Source organism: Dromiciops gliroides, chromosome 3 (genome assembly GCF_019393635.1).
Source record: "Dromiciops gliroides isolate mDroGli1 chromosome 3, mDroGli1.pri, whole genome shotgun sequence".
Classification (NCBI taxonomy): domain Eukaryota; kingdom Metazoa; phylum Chordata; class Mammalia; order Microbiotheria; family Microbiotheriidae; genus Dromiciops; species Dromiciops gliroides.
Window position 1 is genome coordinate 21,953,787 of NC_057863.1, and position 19,849 is coordinate 21,973,635.

The 19,849-nt window shown below is 41.4% G+C and overlaps 1 protein-coding gene across 1 annotated transcript in view; it reads left to right on the forward strand.

Annotated features, from left to right (window-relative positions):
- Positions 1–160: 160 nt before the first annotated feature.
- The window catches only part of OTOL1 (otolin 1), a 106,216-nt gene continuing 86,527 nt past the window's right edge, over positions 161–19,849 (forward strand). The window contains exon 1 of the mRNA XM_043997468.1: positions 161–346. The gene's annotated coding sequence lies outside the window, so the exon portion shown is untranslated. The remainder of the gene's footprint in view (positions 347–19,849) is intronic.

The window sequence follows — 19,849 nt, forward strand, 5'->3', positions numbered from 1 at the left end:
GGGAATGCACCACCACCTTGGGTAAAACTGCAGGGGAGATGTTTATGCTTCCTACCCTCCATCCATCTGCAGACTTCTGCAAAGGGGAGGGGAAGGGGGGGTACCCACGCAGGGCACATTACAGCAAGATTGCAGGCAGCAGATAGCTAGGCTGCTAAGCTCGGAGCCAGGCGGGTCCTCGGTCCGATCCCTTTGGGAAGGAAATGAAGCCCCTGACTGAGAACGGGGACGGGCGGAGAGTTTGGGTGTCATTGAAAATGCAAATACAGCTCTGTCATGTGGCAGAGCTTGGGGAGAGGAGCCAAGGACCGCGTCCTGGGCGCTACGGGCTCGCTCACACTCACAGGTGGGGGGCGGCGATCACAAAGATGTGTCTGAGCCCGGAGAGGGCGATTGTGCAGGGAGAGCTGCGGAGAGATGGCTTGGCGTTCACGTGCCCGGGAGAGCCAGCCCCGCTCGCTTGTGCCCCTGGACTCTGTCCAGTAAATTTCCTTCCACTGGAGAAGGGGCACGGGAGCAGGGGGGGAAGGGACCGTGGTCTCTGAACACAGGGGGTTGGGGTGGGGTGAGGCTGGGGGGGGGTGACCAACCTCTGCATTGGGGACGGAGCGCGCTGGCGGGTCTCTGTGCCTGGCACAGCGCTGGGCATCGGTGGGCACGGGTGCGCAGAGCCCCGAGGCTCCCCACCTGCGCGCTCTGGGCGCCAGCTCTGGCCGCGCCGCATCCCGGGGCAGCTGGCCAGCGATGCCGGCAGAGGCAGGGTAGGGGTGGGGGGGGGAGGGAGGACGTGAGCCACAGTTCGTGATGGCAGCTGGGCACGGGCCGCCCAGCCCCGGCAGCCCCAGGGACACGGCTGCACACGCCCGGCCTCAATCCAGGAGATGCGCAGGGGCGGAAGCGGGACTTTGGGCTGCCTGCCCTGGTGTTTGCAGACAGTCAGTGCGGATGCTGCTTGGGGTGTGTGGGTGTGGGTGTGTGAGCAAGGGAAGTTAAGAAAGCTGGATTCGAATTCCGACTTTGCCAATCACTGGCCGCGCTGGACTAGTCAGTAACCCTCCCTCACGTGTCCAACGCAGAACCAGATGGCCTTCCGCTCTAAATTTGTGAGTTTACCCATGGGGAGATGGGCAAAGTAGGGATGATTATCAAGGGCTGCCAGTGGGCCACCCCTGTCTCCCCCCTTTCCTTTGAACCACCCACAGTTGGGTCAGGGATTAGTAAACCCTTGCATCAGTTTGCCATTGTATGTTTTCCAAATCTCTTTCACATCTGTGGTACAGTTGGAGACAGAGACAGAAAGAAACACACATAGGCACACACACACAGAGACAGGGAGAGAGAGAGAGACAGGGGGAGAGAGAGAGAGAGAGAGAGAGAGAGAGAGAGAGAGAGAGAGAGAGAAACAGAGACAGAGACAGAGAGAGACACACACAGGAGACGGAGACAGAAAGAAAGTGAAAAAGAGAGACAGAAACAGAGATACAGAAGCAGAAAGACTCTGAGCCTTTATGTGCTTTGACACATGGGCTTATTAATATATGGGGGGGGGTTCCTCCTTCCTGATACTGAGAAATGACTAGTCCATAATTTTTAGTTAGAGTTGCCTGGAGGTCCCAAATGTTAAATACTTCACCCAAGGTCATACAGCCAGTATATTAGACACAGACCTTGAATGACTTTCTAACTCTGAGATTCTTGTCTTATTACCCATTATGCCAGGGTGCTTCTCTCTTAATAGAATATAAGCTCTTTGGGGCAGCTAGGTGGGAAGTGGATAGAGCACTAGCCCTGGATTCAGGAGGACCTGAATTCAAATCTGGCCTCAGACACTTGACACTTCCTAGCTGTGTGACCCTGGGCAAGTCACTTAACCCCAATTGCCTCAAAAAAAGAGAAGAATATAAGCTCTTTGAGGGCAGGGATTGATTTCCTTTCCTTTTTTCACCCTTAGCACCTAACACAGTGCCTGGAATTCTCTTTGGATGATTGATGCTGAGGTACAAAGGAATGGTTATGACATATTTGAGGAAGAAGGAAATGGAAAACAGAGGTTAAGGAACTTGCCCAGATTTCAGAGAAACTGAGAACTGGAAGGGGCTTCAGAGCCCATCAAGTTCAACCCTCTCATTTTACAGATTAGGAAACTGAGACTGAGGGTGGTTAAATGACTTGCCCCAAGTCACACACATGGGAAGTGTGAAATATGGAACTCGACTCTCAGTGCTCTGACTCAGGAGCCACTGGTGCTTTCTCAGCACCAAGTTTCCCCATGATAGAGAGGTCTTTGCACCCTAGGCTCTGGGCTCTAAGCACAGTGCTCTCTTTCCCCTAAACTCCTCTGATTCTGCCCTGTTGGGACTGGGAAGGTAAACAAGTGTGCCTTCACTCCAACCAGCCAGTTTTGTGTGGTGGATTTAGAATCACCAAAATCCAGTCTAGTAAGAACTATTTACTATAACATGGACACATCGACTGGATTCTGTGATTATATCCTTACCTGGCTGAACAAAAACTAGCAGGTTGGCAACCCTATATGGTTATAAAGTGCACTCCCGAGCCCAGGACTACTTTTGTGCTTAAGGCAAGTCGCTCTAATGCACTGCTAAATCAGCTTGTTAAAAACAAATTCAGTTGCGTCTGCAGAGACCCCAGGATAGAGGTCCTGGATACTGTGAAGCTTCTGTTGGGGAGACCTGGCATGGGTCAGGGCATGGCCAGGCCAGGGAAGAGCTCAGCTGCAGTCTGTTAACTTTCGATTTTAACTAATTATTCTTGGTTACTAGGTACAAGGTTCAGTTGTTTCTATGTAGCTTCAGGACAACTGGATTGCAAAGCTTAGTTTGAAAAAATTTAACATTCATTTAAAAATGTCATTTTTTTATGTTGCTTCCAGCACCCTCTGAATATCTGTGTCTTGAAGCAAAGTTTCAGTTGTCCTATCCTAGTCATATTTCTTGTTCCAACCCTTTTTTTTTTTTTTAGAGAAGGTGGTATAATCAGCACCTGTAGATAGTATTAGCATTCTAACAAGTAACACCATGAACCTGGAGTCAGGAAGCTCTGAGTTCAAATCCTGCCTCTGATACTACCTTTGTGACCCTGGATGGGTCACTTAACTTTGGCTTGCCTCAGTTTCCTCAATTGTAAAATGCGGATAAAAATAGCACCTATTTCATGTTGTAAGATCAAATGAAGGATTATTTGTAAAGCACTTAGCACAGGGCCTCCTCAACTCCTGTCTCCAAAGAACTGCCCTTCCTTGTTATTAGCATTAGAAACCAGAGGAACATGGAGCTGGAACGGACTGGAGAATCCATCAGTTTCCAATCTCTCATATTATAGACGAGGAAGCCTAGGTGCAGAGAGATTCAGTGATTTGCCAAGTAAGAGGCCACATAGCAAGTAAGTATCTGAGGCTAGATCGATCCCATGTCCAGTGCAGTATCTACTATACCAGTGGTTCTCAGAGTGTGGTCAGGGGACCCCTGAGGGTCCTTGAGATTCTTTTAAGGAATCCTCAAGGTCAAAACTATTTTCCTGATGACACTGATGCAATTTGTTTATTAAGACCCCCCCCACTTCCAACCACAAATCTCTATGAGGCCTGATCTTTATATATACTTCAACTAAAACAGTATATTACAAGAGAGTGAATACAGATGTGGTGGGGATAGGAGACTCTAACTGTTTTCTATTAATCCAAATATTAATGAGATTTGCAAAAAACAGATAACACAATACTGCTCTTCTCACAAAATGGTTTTTTTTTGGGGGAAATAGTTATTTTTCATAAAAATAATGAGATTTATTTTAATTTTTAAATGAATGCATTTAAATTGTATTAATTTTAATTTCTAATACAATAAATATTAATAGACATAAGCCACATAAAAGCTCTTAGGCAGGGGGGAATTTTTAAGTGTGTAAAGAGGCCCTGCAACCAAAGAGTTGAAGGACTGAGATACTCTGTCTATTGTAACTATACTCACTGGGTGAGAATCAGATGTGAAATAATAATAACAAAGCATTTCTTAAACACCAACAATTGGAGAACTGTGGTTCCAGGAGTGCCCTCAGGGAACTAAGAGTTTACATAGTAATTTTTAACTTATGTAGTAGAGGATGAGATACAGATATAGATAAGTAATTCTCATTTTCCAATGATGTTAGCAAATTAGCCATCTCTCTCTTGTCTCACATCACCAGATGAATGTTAGATGATCCAAATGTGACATGGCTGAAATGGAGCTCCCTCATTTCCTTTCTCCATAAACATGTTCCTTTCCAGCAAGTTCCCCCGCCTCATTTTTGTTACTGAGGTTCACAACGTTGGAGTCATCTTTAATGATTCCTGTTCTTTCTTTTTAAAAAAATAAAAAAAAATTCCTATTCTTTCTTAACCTACCCTCCTAATATCCAACCAGTTGCCAATCCTTTTGTTTCAACCTCTATTATCTCTTGCATCTGTCTCTTTTTCTCTACTTACTAGCCATTATGGTAGCCAAGGGGTTAACCTGAAGACAGAAACTGGGGGAAAAAAGATTGGGTGAGTGGATGGGCAGCAGCAGGTCTGGTTCAATAATGGGTTTCAATTGTTTTAGAAGTAACCTATATTGTTGAAGATCACCTTTGCTAATGCCCCAGAGAGGGTGCCTTGATAGTAATGTTAATAAGCTAAAATGTTTTAAGTTCATCATGTTAATGAAGGATTTGACTTTTGATCCCTAATGTAATTTCAGATTTCAGTTTTAAGAAAGGAAGAGATACTTATGAACAACATGATTCAAAAAGTGGCTTGCCCCAACCTCACTCCCAGACCCCATTATAATACTGTTATAATGTTCACACCTAAAGTGTTTTTGAAGCCAGTACTATGAACAACTACTATGTAACGGGAACTGCGGCAAGTGCAGAGGATTCAATAACAAAGATGTAAATATTCCTGCATCAGAGGACCTTACAATCTGTGGGAGAGATAACGCACACACACACATATGTATATATATGTAATAGATGTAGAAAAAATTTCAAAATAAATTCATATATTGGGTGGATTCTCTAGGGAGTTTTTAGAGAAGACATGCACAAGAAAAGCTACAAAAGATGAAAAATGGGTTTGAGGGAATGCAAACCTTAATGAGCTTATTGGTCCATTGAAGTTCTAAAGCTTTATAGTCATTCTGAGCACATAATTACAACTGTATTGAACTCAGGTCTTCCTGAATCCAGGGCTGGTGCTTTATCCACTGCTCCACCTAACTGTTCCCTCCTTTTAAAATTTTTTTATTTAAGATATAGCTGGTCTGGATATTTTCTTTTCTTTTCATCTTTATTTTTAAATCTATTGTTTTTTAATTTCTGCATTAGTCATGTTGTGAAAGAAGAATCAGAACAAAAGGGAAAAACCTCCAAAAAAAGAAAAGAAAAACAACCAAAAGGTAGAAACAGTATGGTTCAATCTATATTCAGAATCCACAGTTGTTTGGTTTTTTTCCTGGATGTAGAGAACATTTTCCATCATGAGTTTTTTGGAATTGTCTTAAATTATTGCATAGCTACTATACTCAATATTTTCAATACAGATTTGAACCTGGAAAAGTCTGAAGTGTATGTTTTCCCCCAATATCAGGCAGGCTCTGTAAATTACAGTATAAGGTCACTGTTTCAAAATAGAGATTATGAATGTTTTAGAGAATGCCAGGAGTTTTGCCAGAAAAGGGATAGATGATAACATAAAAATGGCAGTCTTGATTACGTAAAATTTTAAAAAATTTACATAAGCAAAATCAATGCAGCCATAATCAGAAAATATAGATTTAGAATATATTTCTGAATTAAATAAAACTAAAACTTTAAAAATAAAAATCTATAGGAAATCCACACAAATATAAGGTTTCATAATGCTTTTCAAAAAAATCATAAATGTCAATAATCATCTGAAACAATGTTCATAATTGCTAATAATCTCAGAATTTCATTTTAAAAGGCCCTGAGGTATCACCTTATACCCATCAAGCTATCAAAAAAATTCTAAGAGATGGGAAACATCTCAGTAGAAGAGTGGTCAGAAGACAAATACACTAATTCATTATTTTGGGTTGGTTCAACTGTCACAGAAAACAACTGGAAATTTTGCAAGAAAAGTTACTAAACTGTTCATACCTTTTAATCCAAAAAATTCCACTCCTGGGACTCTATCCTAGGGTGGTTTTTTCTTTCCCTTTTTCTTTTTTTCATCAAGAAATGGCTCATTTTTCACAAGAATGTTCACAGCAATACATTTTGTCATAACAAAAAGAAGGAATCAAACTACATGCTCTGAGATTGGGAAAGGCTAAACAAATTATGATGGATGAACATCATAGAATATTACTGTGCCATAAGGAATGACAAATATGAAACATTTAGAGGGATGTGACAAGACTTGTTAGCAGTGATGCAAAGCAAACTGGGCAGAACTAAATGAACAATATTTACAGTGACTACAACAATTTAAATAAAGTCAACATCAGACAATAAAAACAACTCTGGGGGCAGCTAGGTGGCACAGTGGATAAAACACCCACCCTGGATTCAGGAGTACCTGAGTTCAAATCCGGCCTCAGACACTTAACCCTGGGCAAGTAGAAAAAAGAAAGAAAGAAAAAAAAACAATTCTGGTCAGTTTCAATGGTCAGCATTATTCCCAGACTGCCAAAGTGAAAGGACTTGTCTGTTAGCAATCAATAAACTAAACATTTTTTTGAGGATATACTTTGTCAGGGAGTTTGTTTGAGTATCTGTTGGGAAGTATTTCTTGTGTCCAAAATTGCATTAATACTTGTTTAGAAAGAGAATGACTGTTTCTGAAGGACTGTGTCATTGTCACTGGGATTTTGATTCCCAACCTGATTTCTGGCTAGAAAAAAGCTTTCTTTCCTTTCCACGACTCCTGAGCGAGCTCTGATGTTTCTGTTGCTTCTGACTCAGTGGAAAAACTTCCCTGACTTGTTTTCTTATCCCTAATCTGAGTAGAAACCTTTAGCAGAAATAGTTGGGACATAGAAGGAACAAAGAAAGCACCTGGCGACATGTTTTCTCTTCCTTGAGCGACCCTTTCTAAAAAAAAGACAAAAAAGACAAAAGTCTGTTGTTTCTTCAACATTGTAGAAATTTGTAACTTGTGTGTGACTATATGTCACAACTCTTTCTTTGGAGGGTGAAAAAAAACATGGGTGTTTACTGGAAGGTTGTCCTTTTACCTGCTTCTAGATAAAGAACTGATGAATGTGCTATTAGGAGGAATAGAATGAGCAGAGGGAAGCATATGCAAGCCATGGACAAAGAGAGAGTGGATGGCAAAGGGGAAGCCTTAGACTAAGAGAGGAGATGGCAGACAGCTCAGTAATGGGGAACTAGCCTGGCTTTTTCGGTCCCCTTTAGGAGGCGTGTCTCAGTTGTAGTAACCTATATTTTGAATCCATAAACCAGCACTAATAGTGACAGAAGCAGCTTGCGAGTCATGTAATTATCATCTGAGAGAAACTTCTCAGGAGGGAGGATTTGCTCAACCAAACCACAAAGACCATGACAATGTGCACTGAAATATGGCTCATGATAAACGATGAGGATTTATTCATTTAAACATTGCCATCCCATCATTCTCTCCATTTTGGTTTTGACACCATTCTACAACTAAGGACATTAATGCCAAGTGTCTGATTATCGTGGGCACATATATTTTTGATCCTGACAATATCCCTATGAATTGGAAAGATATAAATCTTATTCCCTTATAATTGAAGGATGTTAGTAATAACTAAGTAATAAATTAATAATAATTAAATGCTCACCGTGAGCTGGACACTATGCTTGGCTCCGAGGATTCAAAGACAGAAATGAAATTGTTTTTGCTCCCAAAGAGATTATCAAGGAGACACCATGTCTATCTGTCTGTCTGTCTCTCATCATCTATCTGTCCATCTATCATCCATCCATTTATCATCTATCTATCTATCCATCTATCCATCATCTATCATCCATCCATCTATGTATGTATGTATGTTTGTATTTATCTATCTATCCATCATCTATCTACCATCCATCCATGTATGTATCTATCCATCCATCTATCTATCTATCCATCCATCTATCTATCTATATCTATCCATCCATCTATTTATCTATATATCAATAATCCATCCATCCATCTGTCTATCTATCTATCTATCTATCTATCTATCTATCTATCTATCTATCTATCTATCTATCTACCCATCTATCCATCCATCTATCTATATATCAATAATCCATCCATCCATCCATCCATCCATCCATCCATCCATCCATCCATCCATCCATCTGTCTATCTATCTATCTATCTATCTATCTATCTATCTATCTATCTATCTATCTATCTATCTATCTATCCATCCATCTATTTATCTATCTATCTACCCATCTATCCATCCATCTATCCATCCATCTATCTATCCATCCATCCATCTATTTATCTATCTATCTATCTATCTACCCATCTATCCATCCATCTATCTATCTATATATCAATAATCCATCCATCCATCCATCCATCCATCTGTCTATCTATCTATCTATCTATCTATCTATCTATCTATCTATCTATCTATCTATCTATCTATCTATCTATCTATCTATCTACCCATCTATCTATCCATCCATCCATCTATCTATCTATCTATCTATCTATCTATCTATCTATCTATCTATCTATCTATCTATCTATCTGTCTATCTATCTATCATCTATCCATCCATTCATCATCTACCTATCATTCATCTATCCCTGTATGTATGTATGTCTATATCTACATATCTACATAAAAACATACACATAGATACATCCCCACATATACACATATACATAAAATGGAGGCAGCTAGGGGGTACAATGGATAGAGGAAAACCTGACTTCAAATATAGTCTCAGACACTTACTAGCTGTAGGACTTTGGGCAAGTCATTTAAACTCAGTTTCCTCATTTGTAAAATGGAATTAATAACAGCATCTCCTTCCCAGGTTATTGTGAGGATCAAATGAGATAATAATTATAAAGTTCTTACCACAGTACCTGGCACACAGTAAACACTAAATAAATGTTAGCTATTATTATTGTTGTTGTTATTCTTATTGTTATTCTTCATTTTCTTACCTCCCAGGGTTTGTAAGGATCAAAAAAATAAGAATTGTACAGCACTTATCACAGTGTTTGGCACATATTAAGTGATAGATAAATTATATTATTATTAAATGAATTCATATAAACAGCTATTATTATTATGATGTAAATGCAAACTGTATACAAAGAGATACAGAATTATATCATCATATAATAGCTAGAGGGTTGGCCTTGGGATCTGGAAGACATCTGAGTTCCACCCTATCTCAGGCAGGTGGACTGTGTAACTGTGGACAAGTCACTTAACCTCTCAGTGTGTGCGGCAACTCTCTCAAGATTAGTCTCTAGGATAGAACAGGAGCCAAGCTGCATTGGTAAAGGGAGCTTCCTTACTGGAAGTTCTCTATGTAAATGAAGGAATAGATCTAGCAAAAAAGTTCATATGCACATATAAAAACCACATACACATAAAAACCATGTGCACATATAAAAACCACGTACACATACACATGTACAAGAACACACATGTATACTACATACAAAATGGGTGTATGGGATGTATGGGAAGACTGCACCTCTGGAGTGAGGGCCGCTGAGCCCTTTCTGGGGTGCTCATCCACCTTTGGTGTCCTCTTGTTACCCAGCTCTCACCTGTGGCTCCAAGGAGCTGTCATGTGTGCAGTGGCCATAGCCTAGTAAGATTGTCTTAGCAGACAGGCCAGATTAGGTTAAGGGGGGGGGGAGGCTTGTCTACCCCAAGCACACAAAGTCTTCCCTTGGAAGAATGGGTGGATGAGAACAATTTGTTCCAATGGCCATGAAGGCAGCTGAAGTAGGTGCTATGGTCAGATGTTGAAGATACCAAGGTCACCCACCGCACCCTGGGCCATGCCAGTCATCCTGACTTTTGTCTTGCCACTAGAATTTGATGACTCTGGAAGAGAGAGTGAGGCTGAGGACATCGCACAACTCTGCCTCATGTAAATCCAATTCACACTCAAGTCAGTACCTTAGCCTGTGATGATATTAGTCCTCTTTGAAAAAGGACAAACAACCATATGTGCTCATACATATTATATATATTTCATGTGTTCATGTATTTCATATGTTTATTTATATATCATACATGTCCATAAACACAAGTGCCCCCCACATGTGTATACATTTATATGTATATATACACACACATATGAATTAATTTAATTTTATGAGTGGGGTTGAGAAAGGGTACCAACCTAGGGGTGATCAGGGAACACTTCCTGTAGGGGGTGTCACCTGAGCTGGGATTTGAGGGAAGTTAGTGATTCTTTGAGGCCAAGAACCAGTCCATTGCAGGTTTGGAGGGAAGCTTCTGAAAATTCAGGCGGGTTGAGAGATGAGATATTGTGTTTCAGGGGACAGCTAGTAGTCCAGTTAGCCTGGAATGGAGACTGGGCAAAGGCTAGTAATGTGAAATTAGACAGGAAAGGTCAGTACAAACCTGATTGTGGAAGCCTTTCTATTTATAGGTGAGGACAATTTATTTTTTAACCTGTGGGTGATAGGTGACCACTCAAAGGCTGGTTTGTTTCGTTTTTTTAGCAGGGGGCTGACAGGGTCAGAGTCATGCTCCAGGATTATCACTTTTTTTTAGGATGATCACTTTGGTAGGTGTGTAGCACATAGTCTGGAGAGGGGGGAGAAGGTTCTTGGAATAGTCCGGGAGAGAGGTGATGAAGGCTTGGACTACAGTGGGGACTGTCTATGTGGAGAGAAAGGGTCAGACATGAGAAGCCTTGCAGAGGTAGAAAAACAAATGGGCGAACTGATAGGTTGAGTCCCAATGATGGGCATGTCCAAGGTCATCCCATGGCAAGCCAAGGACAAAGAATATAGCTCCCTCAGTGGCTTTGCTAAGAGCCACAGTGACTTTCAATGGGAAAGGAAACCACTGGACCATACTACCCACAAAGACACATTTTCATTGGCTCAGACTAAGCTGTGCTGCTAGGCCATTCAGTTTCCTTGAGGGAAGGAAGGAAGGAAGGAAGGAAGGAAGGAAGGAAGGAAGGAAGGAAGGAAGGAAGGAAGGAAGGAAGGAAGGAAGGAAGGAAGGATTTCACTCAGATGCTTTTTCTCTCATGGACAACTTAGCAAAAGGCTTTCAGAACATCCTTAGTCACCTGATGCTCTTTTTGTTTCAAGGTTCAGTGGATTCTTAGATCAAGGGGACAGAAGTCAATGCCTTTGGTATAGCCAGGACACAAGGCCCGGATTACAAAAATGTGTGTGTGTGTGTGCGTGTGTGCAAAATGTAGCCAATCTTTTAGTACCTCTTAGCTTGGCATTCAAAAACCTAGTCACAGAGACCTCCTTCAAAGGGTGGCATGGGTTGTATAATTACAATAGCAACAACCACTTCTATCTATGCAGTACTTTACTTGGCAGTTTCAAGCTCTCTCTCTCTGGCTTTGGAAACAATGGGAGTCAGCAGCAGGAAGGCCTTGGCCCTGACCCAGCATAGGACGTTAGGCTGGGATAACAGTAGGGAAGGAAGGGATGGAGAACAGACAGAGGATCACAGTAATCATAGCTGGAAGGGCGTTTACAAATCATCTGACCCAACCCCCTCCTTATTACAGAGAAGGAGACAGTTCTAGAATGAAAAGTGATCTGTTCATGCTCAGCCAGGCAATGAGTGAGAGAATTCAAACACAGTGTGCTGAAGTCAGAAGGCCTTAATTTGAATCCTGGTCCTTCTAACTATTATCTGGGTGATTGTGGGCAAATAATTTGGCCTCTGTGGGCCTCAATTTCCTCATTTGTAAAATTTCAATCTCTAAGATTTTTTCCAGCTCGAAATCTATATTATGAACCGAAAATGGAATTTGGGATTTAAAACTAAAGGAGCGGGGGCAGCTAGGTGGCGATGCAGTGGATAAAGCACTGGCCCTGGATTCAGGAGTACCTGAGTTCAAATCCGGCCTCAGACACTTGACACTTACTAGCCGTGTGACCCTGGGCAAGTCACTTAACCCCCATTGCCCCACAAAAAAAAAACCAAACCAAAAAAAAACAAAGGAGCACAGCCTTAGCATTTATTGAGGACCAATAATATTGGAGAACCCTACCCTCTCTCCTCTCCTCCTCCTTTCTTCTTCTTCTTCTTCTTCTTCTTCTTCTTCTTCTTCTTCTTCTTCTTCTTCTTCTTCTTCTTCTTCTTCTTCTTCTTCTTCTGTCTTTTTTCAGTCATGTTCCATTCTTTGTGACCCCACTTGGAATTTTCTTGGCAAATTTCCTTCTCCAGCTCATTTTGAAGACAAGGAAACTGAGGCAAACAGGGTTAGGTGATTTGCCCAGAATTATATACCTAATAAGTGTCTGGGGCCACATTTGATCTCAGGAAGAGGAGTCTTCCTGACTCTAGGCTTGGCACCCCATCCACTGTACCACCCAGCTGCCCCCTCTTCTTCTTTACTCCCCTCAAAAAAGGAAGTCTTTTGATCCCTGATTGATGAACTGGGAATACAGAGCCGAGTGCTCAAGGGTTTGGATGAACAAAGAGGAAATGTGAGGACAGACTAGTGGGTGCTGTTAGGCAGGGTAGGCTGTGATGCTGATAAGCACCTTGGCTCCTGTATTTCTATTTGCCAATGGAACAAATCCTTTTAGTGAGTTCACCCTTGGTTTTCTTTCCCTCAGGGGAATTTAGACTCCAGGGCCTTGTCCTGAGTGGAAAAAATGCAGAAGCCAGAATAAGGAGACCCTCCATGTTGTTTGCCTCCTCCCTTTCTAACCATCCCCAAGCCTGACCACTGGAGGGAAGAGCTAGGAATAAAGGCTAAACCAGCCTTTTGGCTTTAAAAATCCATAGTAACAAAGGAAAGAACGATTTGGAGGTGAATGAATCAATAGCTATAACCAAACTAAGAGCAGGAAATAGGATTGCTTGTCCCCTTGGAGCCATCTCCAGTGACGGACATGTCCCAGGTTTTGGGTATGAAGCATTTCTCTGTCCAAAGAAGATACTTCTTCTGCTGACCCGGGGATAATTTGCTTCATGTCTCAGAAACCACCTATTCCATTTGCCCTAAATTAACAGGGGAATTTGGCTGCTTGTCTCCACTGCCCCCTCCTCACTCTAGACCTGTCCTATCCTGACTGTCTGGAATGGTTCTGTACCTTTGTGCAGTTTCTAGATAAAATACTCTAATACTGCAATAGCCTGATAGTCTTGTAAAGATCTCACTGCTCAGTGGAGCAAGTAGTTTTAAAAATAGCCTTTTGTCAGGCTCAAAGCCAGGCTTTCTAGAAAGAGCAAGAATGATACTTTCAGTGCGGATACAACATGTTATGTAATCTTCAGAGGCAGCCTAGCCCAGGGTGGAAATTCTTAACCTGGGGTCCATTGACTTCCAAGGGGTCTGTGGGAGAGATTTTAGGGAGTCTGTGGACTTAGGAAATAATTGCCTCTTTACTTCAATAGAATCAGATTTCTCTTTGCTGCATCAGACTGCATGGTTGGAAGACTCTACCTTGTTTCCCTTTTTGTCTGTTCCTAGTCCTGATATAGGATGGCAAGGTGGTGCCATAGAGGGAAAGGCCTGGAGTCATGAAGACTCATCTTCCTGAGTTCAAATCTCATCTCAGGCATTTCTTAGTTGTGTGACCCTGGGCAAGTCACTTAACCCTGTTTGCCTCAGTTTCCTTATCTGTAAAATGAGCTGGAGAAGAAAATGGCAAGCCACTCCAGTATCTTTGCCTGAAAATCCCCAAATAAGGTCACAGAGAGTCAGGTAAGCCTGAAAAATGAGTCGGCATCATCCTCATTTTATGTATTTAAAAACATTATTCTGTGAAAGGGTCCATAGGCTTCACCAAACTGCCAAAGGTACAATGAGACAAAGAAGGTAAAGAAAGATTCACCTGGAATGTCTCCCCCTCTTTCTCTTCTTGCCTTCTCCCTCCCCACCCCCTCCCTCCTTCTGTCCAGTAATGCTTTTAAGGCAGTTGATAAAAGATAAAAATATAATGTTATAAATGAAAGATTTCTTAGAGATCTTTTGGTCAATCCCCCCCCCCACCAGCCCTTTTTACAGATAGGAAAACTGAGGTTCAGACATGTTTGGGACATTCTCATTCCAACAGCCGGGATGAGAACTTCCATCTGTTGATTCCTGACGCATGTCATGCTCCCAGTATTTATCAGGCACATACTCTGTGCTCGGCACATACATGGTGATGGAGATGAAGAAACGGAGACTTAAAGAGCCCAAGTGGGGCTACTCTCAAAAAACTTACATTCTACTAGGTTAATACAACAGACATACAGACTCATAAATCTAGATATTTACCAAGTGGATGCAAACTCATTTGGTTGGGTGTGATGTAGAAAGGATTCTTGTTTGTGTATGGACTGGCTTCTGAGGTTCCTCCCAGCTCCTCGATTCTGTGATGGTGGATTTCATAAGGCTTAGCCTTTGTTCCCCCCAAAAGCTGGATTTCCTTAAGTAGCTCATGGTGGCAGCAAATGGTTCAGGCATTATTATTATCTGTTGATCTGTGGTCTATTTCATGGGTATCACATAAACCTGCTTAACTGTAACAAATCACTTTCCTTTTTAGGTTTCTTTTCTTTTTGTTTTTCTTTTTGGTGGGGCAATGAGGGTTAAGTGACTTGCCCAGAGTCACACAGCTAGTAAGTGTCAAGTGTCTGAGGTCAAATTTGAACTCAGGTCCTCCTGAATCCAAGGCCAGTGCTCTATCCACTGCACCACCTAGCTGCCCCACTTTAGGTTTCAGTGGTGGACCAGAAGGAAAGACATGCTTCCCTTCCCAATTTCCTTTCTGCTTACCACTCTTGAGCTTGGAATGCACAGCTTGCATTCTCTTGATTAAAAGAATAACACTGAGAATCAAATACAGAGTCTTGCAGAGCAAATAGAGGCAGCCAGGAGGAAATGATATCAGTAAAGTGTTTATACAGAAAATAAAATGATCTGTGTCTTTTCTGACCTTCTCAAGCCCAATACCTGGGAGACTTCCAGTCCTATGATTGGTCAGTTCCTCCTAGGAACCCCTGTTTGAGGAAGTTTCCACAAGAATGGGCTCCATCTAATGGGGCTCTCCTCCTGATTTTCTGGACACTTTTCACCCACATTTTAGCAAGGGGCCTTTCACCTCCCCTCCCATGCCCTGCTCTCCCCTTCAGCTCCTTTTCATTGGCTGCGTCCTCAGTCAGAATGTAAACTTCTTGAAGGCAGGCAGAAACTATCTTTTTGATCGTATTTCTCTTCCCAGCATTGGCACTTAGAGAGCACTTAGTCAATGCTGTGTCTAATATCATTGATGAGCTTCTCATTCTTCCCACCGAAAGCTAACTTTAGCTTTCTGGTTCAGTTGTACCAATGTAAATGACCTTTGGAGTGGTCCAAGGAAAAGTAATCAGCATAGTCTTAAATGGAAGGATCCTATTTTCTAATGAGCAGCCCTTAGGAGATCATAAGAAAGGAATAAAAGAGAAACCAACTGGAGAATTTGGATGGATGAAGCAGGAGCTCGTAGACTGAGTTGAAGATGGAGAGCTTTTACTAATTACAATTAACGTTTATATAAGGCTTTAAGGTTTGCAAAGCACTTTACAAGGACATTATCCTGTTAGATCCTTATAGCAAGTGTGAGATAGTCGCCATTTTTATCCCTGATTTTCAGATTAGGAAACAGAGGCAAGAGAAAGGTTAAGTGACTTGTCTAAAGGTCTTCACATAGTATTCCTGATGCCCAGTCTAGCCCTCTATCTGTTAAGTCACCTAGAAGAGAGATAGCTTGGGATTTACTGGGATTTAAAATTTCTCCCAGAATTCTATTGTCAGGATCCATGAAGAAAAATGTACATGTGTGTGTGTTAGAGGCAACATGTCATAGTGAATAACTAAACTAAAAATCAACTATCTACAACTAAAATTCAACTACATAGGTCTGGCCAATGTATGTATATGTTTGTACACACATGCATTTCTACATAAACATGTAAAGAGATATATCTACACACCCCTATACATGTGTATATATATATATATATATAGACATCTATCTATCTATTTGTATGACAAATAATTTAAATTATAATTTCTTCCTGCCATTCCAGTTAATGAGTCATTCTATTCAATGAACATATGCCTACTATTGGGAGATGGGAGAAGAGCTATGAATGTGATTCCTTCAACTGATCTTGATGTGGGACGGATTTAGGGTCAAATTGCTCGTGAGTCATTCCCAAAGAACGACAAGACTCAGTGACTCAGTTTCCCAAGTTTTATTGCAATACCGTGAGGGAACACAGGGAGAGAACCAGAAAAGTGGAAAGGTATCTCTCAAATAAGGGAAGAAAAGAAAGCTATATTTATAGTATGGATAAATTGATTTTCAGTCTCATTATAATAGTCACCTTATGCAAGGCATACAAGCCTTTTAGAGAGAAAACCTCTCTCTCGTTCTTAGTCTAACTGCAGGTTATCCTCTTTTAAGAATATTCACCTCGTTTCTGACCCACCTCTCACGCCCACCATCACTTTTGCTGACAAGATATCATTTGCTTCTCCTTGAATGGGAGTCCCGGTTCCTGTCTGTCTCTTGGGATCAGCTGCTTAGCTGTGTGTTATGAAAAGCAAAATTTACACCTAGTTGTTTCCAGGACAACCAGGTCAGATTCATCATCCCCCTAATGCAGTTTGTCTTCTTTTACAGGGCGACCTGAGCCCTTTCCCAATTACAATGATTTAAAGATCCTGTATTTCACGAGCCATTGAAGGGATTTTCAAGAGTAGTTTTGACTAGAAGATTTCTGCTTTAGGGGCTACCTTTGAAACCTAGAAGTCCTCCTCTCTCCTTCCCTCAAGCTGTGATTCTGTTTTAATACAAGATAGGATTTGATGGGGAAGGAGCCAGACAAAGAGCTCTTGGGAAAATGTGAAGCTCGGGTAGATTAATTTCACCTGGGAGGCTGAGGGAACAGTTGATGAGAGAATTGGCACCGGAGCTGATCTTTGAAGGAAGAAAAGGGTACTGAATGGATGCAAAGAGCCAGAAGCTTCCCAAATCCTCTTCTTGGTCCTTTGTAAGGGAGTTTGAGAGGAGAAACCACCATCCGAGAGAATGGCAAGTAATGCGGTTATCTTTTGGAGAAAGCCCAGTTTCGTGTTTATCTCATCTCCTGACTCAGTGGGGCATAAACCTTTTTCGCTCATTGTTTTTAATGCAGGATGTGGACGGGCTTTATTTCCTTCATCTGTAACTGAGAGAGAATAAATAAAAATGGGGATGGATTGTAAACTCCTTGAAGGCATGGCCTGTATCTTCTTTGTTTTTGAATCCCCAGCACTGTGACTGCTCGTAGCAGGTGTGATTTTTATGTGCTTGTAGAATATGGGAATGAAGGGATGGGGAACAAGAATGGTTTTGGCTAGTGTTCTTACCCCACTAAAAAGGATATTTCCCTCTAGAGCACAACTTTTCATAGTGAATGAATTACTATTACAACCAGCAGTTGGAGAAGCAGTTTTCTACATGAGTCTGAGACATGATGCTGAAAATATGTTGTGTGAATGTGACCTTTGGGGAGGAAATACCGCTCTCTACAATAGTATCACTAGAATGAAAATACTTTCAAATCTCAAATTGTAATAGATTGCTTCTTCCATCAGAAATTGCTTTGTGGAAAGTGGTAGAAATATGAAGCTAAATATAAGTCTGAAAATATGATTAATTATAGGGGCTGTGAAGGAAGTTATTTTTTTAAAAAAAATCACATTTCTTCCTTTTAAAAATAAAATAACTCGCACTGTGCTGGATACAGGATTTACAAAAACAAATGAAAAAAAAACCTAGTCTTTGCCCACCAGAGGCTTGCATTCTACTTAGTGATGATGATTTTGAGGATGATTTTAAGCATGGAATGATTATGAGAAGATAATGGTATTTCCAGTAAAAAGAGGGCTATTTAGAGGAGGGGTGTGTTTAGAGAAGGAGATAATGGGTTTGGGACATTTCCAGTTTGAGATTACTGTGGATGTGTAGAAATGAGTTTGTCCCACAGTAATTGGACATCTTGGATTGGCATTCAGGAGTGAGATTAATCTTAGAAATATTGATTTAAGAAGTGTCTGCTTTGATATAGATAATACTTGAACCCAAGAAAACTGGAGTAAGGAAGACCAGAGTTAAAATCCAGCCTCAGACATTTATAAGCTATTTGATCTTGGGCAAGCCACTTAACCTCTGTTTGCCTCAGTTTCTTCAACTGTAATGTGGGGATGATGATAGCATCTCCTTTTGCAGAGTTGTTATGAGTATCAAAAGAGAAAAATATATTTTATTCATTCATTCATCCATTTATCTATCTATTCATTCATCCATCCATTCATTTACTTATTTATGTATTCATTCATTGTTTGTTTTTGTTAGGAAGTTGGGGTTGTGACTTTTGTCCAGGGTCACACAGCTAGTAAGCATCAAGTTTTTGAGGTCAGATTTGAACTCAGGCCCTCCTGAATCCAGGGTCAGTGCTTTATCCACTGGGCCACCTAGCTGCCCCTGAGGAAATATTTGTAAAAAGTGCTTAGCACAATACCTGGCACACAGTATAAGTTTTAGAAAGTTGGCTGTAGCCCTAAGAAGTCCAAGGATTTGCTGAGGATCACAGTTAGAATGAGTCACAGGTGAAATTTCAGCCTGGATCTTCCTGGGCCAGTTGGTTACCCAACCATGTTTCCTCTATAATTACTAATTATAGAATGTAGTCCAATAGATATAGATTTACAATGATAAACTAAAGAGGCAGTGTGGAGTGAGGGTGAGGTATGCTAATTCAAAGTGCTTCTGAGTATTCTGGCGTTCTGTTTCCACTTAAAGTAATTAATATGAATTTTAGATTAACATGAAGGAAATCAGAACACTAGATAGAATCAGTCAATAAACATTTATTTGGTATCTACCACGCACTGTGCTAAATGCTGAGGATACAAAAAGAGTCAAAAGACAGTCCCTGCTTCTCAATGAGCTCACAAGCTAATGGGGAGATGGTTGTTTATCCTTCATTTTCAAAGAAGACCACTGACCTCAGGAGGGTGATGTCTTGACTTGCAAGTGAATTGGATTTAAGTGAGGCAGAGCAGTGCAAAGTCATCAGCCCTACTCTCTCCTCCAGAGTCAACAGAGTTCATTGATGGCCCCGGGGTAGAGTGGGAGACCTTGGCCTTTTTAATCTAAGGTCTTTCCCAGGTCTCAGGTTGCAATGCCCATTTAACAGTCCAAGTCTAGGTAAGAATGGAGGCAAAAGATGGCTTAGTTAATATGTACAAAGCAAGCTGTACACAAGACAAATAGGAAAGAATTAACAGAGAGAAGGCATTAGAATTAAGAGGGGTTGCGGAAGGCTTCCTGTAGAAGGTGGAGTTTTTCTTGGGACATGAAGGAAGCCGGGGAGGGAAGTAATCAGAGCTGATGAGGTAGAGCATTCCAGACGTTGGGGGTAGCCAGTGAGAATGCCGGGAGCCAAGAGATGAAATGGCTTGCTTGTGGAAGAGCTGAGTCAGTGTCAAATCCAATTTGTGATGCTTGAAAGGTAGTTGGAGATGGGAGATTGGAGTCAGCAGAGCAATTGGGTCAGGGCGGATAGAAATCGACGTAAGAGATGATAATTAAATCCATGGGATCTGATGAGACCACCAAGAAAGAT